Here is a 4,416-nt window from a genome sequence, read left to right as displayed (position 1 = left end):
TTTATTAGATTTTAAAATATCTTATAGCTTATCATGGAAAGATTTTTGATATATTTTTTAATATATCTGTTGTCCGAAATACATCTTAAGAAAACAGGTTAGATGAAACATAAGAAATCAAACATTTTCAGTTTTAACTGTTATCAATGTTAATGTTATAAGCATTCTGGATTTAAATGCCCTGTCATGAAACAACCATTAATGAAGCGAATTATCATTATGAACTCAAGTTACAGGTTTTTGAACACAAGAATTTACCAAGACCTGATTCACTTGACGTACCTACAGTATGTACATATGCCTGGATCAGAAGTATAAACATGTGCTTACATTTCATCTTGTGCCACTCCACGTAACTTTACCACATATAATTCTCATTACCACCGATTATCGATTCAGTTACCGGTTATCACAGCATGTTTTAAAAAAAAAAAATCTCTCGGCTATTAAATGTGTTTGTTGCCTAATCATCAAAAATAATTTAATAAAACACATTAATTTGAATTTCTTTTAACTGAAAACATTCCATATTTGAAATAGGAGTAATGGAGGAATGTCAGTCATTTTTCAGAAGTTAAGTTTCCTCAAATTTAAAGAAAAAATCTAATCCACTTGGTCTGCAGAAAATTATTTTTTGTTACTATGCAAATAATTCTAAAAAGTATGATTTGATGTTAAAATGCTGGAAATAAAAGAATTATAAATGCATTAAAACTCATCTTCCTATAAATTATTCTCTTTATTAACAGTTTTAATAAAAAAAATTGACATACCATTTAGCAAACCTTCTTCATGCAAAACCGACCTCATTCTTATACGCAAGTAGCTGTACCGACCACGCGTTGCTGCGGCTCAGTCTGGTTAAGTGGAGAAGAAAGAAAAGAGAATCACATTATTCTAATATGTTTAATTTCACAATTAAGTGAAACTTCTATGGGTGCAATGAGAGTGTGCTGGAAACTTGGTATTTCGACACATTTTTTTTTTAAATTTTTATATAATTTTAAATTATTTTTGGAAATTTTATTTGCTCTATAATTTGGTTACTAAAGGGCAATTTACACTTTGTTAGGCTGGTGTACTCCCTTAAGTTAAACTTTGTGCCAGTAGTCTGAAGCACCTTTCCCAGAGACGTATCTGATATTTTGCAGATCTAATACTTTGCTGGCAGCCAGCTTAAAATTTCCCTCGCTTACAGGCACGTCCCAGTCCTGTAACGTTACTTCACTTCATGACTAAAACCGCCTACAGCAGCTCTGGACGAGCTGTTACCATTTCTCAGAGGCAAGCTGACCATAGCCTTTACTGTCACGAATACGTAATAGGTTCACTCCCCTGGAAGTACGTCATGGACGCTTGTTCCCAGCGTCGTTGCGTTTTCCCCCCCTCTTGAGTTCTAAGAATTCGCCTAAGACCAATGACCGGTCATACACCCCAGCAGACAGCGACCGTCTCCAAGGACGCCTCGCATAAAAAATGTGTGTGCCAAAATGGACCACCCCGCTACACCTAGCGGCAAACTCGCTAACCGCCCAGCCAACTTACCCTGTAGGCCGCCAGAGCGCTGCACTAGACTGCGCCCTTTAACCCTTGGTTTAAGCAGACGCCTTGGGCGAGTCGATTCCTTTTTTATTTCAGACAGCCCTCAACAGGTAGCGCTAAAGTCGGCCAGTGCGACCAACTTCGCGACATCAGTCAGAGTTTTTTTATGACGGCCACTCGGGGAACTTCGGGACCTTTCGGTCCGAACTCCCAGCCCCCACCCCCCCAAAAAAATTATTCAAGATTTAATTTTAATTACGAGACGCGGTTCTCCGCGGGACACTTCGCGTCGCGACTGCAGACGGACCGTTTAATTATCGGCGAGTCGACGAGACACTGCAAGACTTCCATCCGGCCGCAACCGACTATGTAGTCGCTTATATAAGGGATGCTATCCCTGTAATTTTTTTTAAGTAGTTTAGTCCGTCTGCGTAGTACAAAGTGTAATAGTTATTTTTCTTTTAAATTTATTTCTTTTGAAATGAAGAAATAAACAGCGCCCAGCCGCGTAATCGCGGGATCCAGTTCCTGGCGGACGACGCATCAGTAAACAGAAGCCAACTCCCCTGTCTGGTGAGTGACGATCCGCGACTTTCCCCAACCTCCCCTTAACTTTTCCGGGCATTTTCTGCCCCATATACTGTCTGTGTACAAGTTCTGATCAGTTTTGATTCGGACTGTTCCAGACAGGGTCCGAGAGCCGGACGCCGAATTGGCATTTACATCTCCCTTCCACAACAGGACACAAGCGCCCTGGCATCATGTACCCGCGTGATCTCCGGGAAACGAAGCCCCGACCTCCGGTGCTTCTGTATGTTTTGACCCTTTTCTGAACTTTCTTTAAATTACGTCGTCAGATGCAGTTAATTAGATAAACATAATTTCTGGACTTTAAGTATATATCCTGGGATCGTTTAAACATATTTTGTATTTTTTCTATTGGTTTATGTATTTCTAGTAAATGAAACTTTTGATAATTCCATGTACGGCCGGCCAGTAATTTTTTTTTAATATACCTGAGAGCTGTTTAAGAATGTAATTAATATTGTACGTTACTATTTTCTTGTATCTCTTATAAGTTTCCTCAGTATGGAGTAATTATATTTCAGACGGAATCACACCTTGTTTTTTTTTTTGTTCATTTCTAATAAACTGGTGAAACCTAAAGATCCACCTAGCAAGGCAAAGATGGTAATCAGACCGTGGTTTGCTGCTACAAAAATAATAGCAGTTAGCATGGTAGGAACCTTGCTACAAGAGTAAAAAAAACAATTACAATTTTAAGTCTGAATTTTAGTGCAATGTTTTTTGAAACATTGTTTTAAACATGAAGATATTAGTCTATGAAGTGGGTGTCTGTTCTGTATTTAAAGTAAACTGGTTAGCAACTGTAGTGGTTTGAAGGCTATAAATGCTATCAACTTGTTTAATATCTAATAAAGAACTTACCAGGATGACTAGGAAAAAGGGAATATTGTAGTGAATATTGCTAAACAAATATGATACCAACACATTTGCAAGATATTAGCGTTTAATATGATATCAACACATTTGCAAGATATTAGCGTTTAACTTCATTATAACCAACAATGGTTATTCTATGCAGATAGGGTTCGTTCTCATATTGAATTTCAGTATTAACATGGCTATGATAGCAAACACCATCTCTGTTACTTCACATTACCATGGTTATAAAATTTCTCTGCAGCCAAAGAGATATAAAGAGAGCATTTACGAGTCAGGTTTGAATTGCCAAAGAAGTTTTTTCTATCATGTGTACTGGGTTACAGTGCTCATTTTTAAAATAAATTTTTCCCACCATTAATTTTTTTTTAATATTCTTTAATTTAAAAAAACATGCATGTATACAAATGCAACATAGTATCAGAATTTAAAAGCAATCGGTAAAGAAATTCCGGAGATTAGCTATTTTTAAAAACATACATACACATTTTTATTTGTACAGATTATGGATATTCCACAATGATTACCAATACATTCAACTAAATGAAGAAACATATTCTGACACTTCTTTTTTCTGAATTATTTAAAAAATCACTTTGATGTTTCTCCTTGTATAAGCGATTGCATTTACAAAATATTTCATCTGGTCCTGCTAGCCCTTCAGTTAAAACGTTTGATACTTTTTAACTTGTTTTAATTTACTTAAGCATTACAGTACTTTTAATTACAAGAGTCATCAAGAAAATAAAGACAGGGCAGTTATACAAAATTTAAAAAAAAAAAAAAAACATTTATATTTTGAAAAAAAATCTGTTGCACACCGGAAGCTTCCTTAACTTCTCTAAGTTCTCACCTCCTACTTTAAACATGTCGTATTTGTCCATGAGCTTCTGAATTCTGCCGCCAGCTCATTAAGCCAGGTGGTTACTGCATTTACACCAAAGACAGCTCGTGAACTTGCGAGGCATTGCCCACTCAGGGTCAACTGGCGTCCGCAACAGTTGTGCTCATAACGCTGAGTGAAGGTTGCAAGAATCTAAAGTTCGGGTGGTCAACATGAACCGCGTGACTGAAAATCCTGCAGATCGTGGGGTAAGCAGTGTTATTCATTCTTATATGCTCAAAAGATGAAATAGGCAGAAATGTTCCGGCAACTGAAAGCAATGTGCGGTGTTACTGTAATGAACAAAAGAAATGTGAAAAAATGGTGTATATTTGGGTGTGTCATATCTAAAGCCTCTATACCAAAAGGCTGCGAGTACTACGTCCTCTCGACCACGTGTGTACCTGTCCAGAGACTTGAGGTCTGAGACCCCAGTGACGACCGTCCATCAGTGCCTGCCGCTCACAGCAGGCTGGTGGGGAGTACAATAGCAACACAGGCTCCCACACGGACCACACAGTCCTGCG

General features: G+C 37.8%; 2 protein-coding genes across 19 annotated transcripts in view; one reads left to right on the top strand and one right to left on the bottom strand.

Annotated features, from left to right (window-relative positions):
• Window positions 1-4,416, top strand: part of LOC134541305 (gastrula zinc finger protein XlCGF57.1-like) — a 531,604-nt gene that overhangs the window by 426,937 nt on the left and 100,251 nt on the right. The window lies entirely within an intron of this gene.
• LOC134541306 (oocyte zinc finger protein XlCOF6-like) overlaps window positions 1-4,416 on the bottom strand; it is a 57,451-nt gene that overhangs the window by 1,824 nt on the left and 51,211 nt on the right. The window lies entirely within an intron of this gene.

This window comes from Bacillus rossius, chromosome 18, assembly GCF_032445375.1.
Source record: "Bacillus rossius redtenbacheri isolate Brsri chromosome 18, Brsri_v3, whole genome shotgun sequence".
Lineage (NCBI taxonomy): Eukaryota > Metazoa > Arthropoda > Insecta > Phasmatodea > Bacillidae > Bacillus > Bacillus rossius.
Note: the sequence above shows the minus strand (reverse complement) of the source record. Positions and strands in the feature narration are given on the sequence as shown.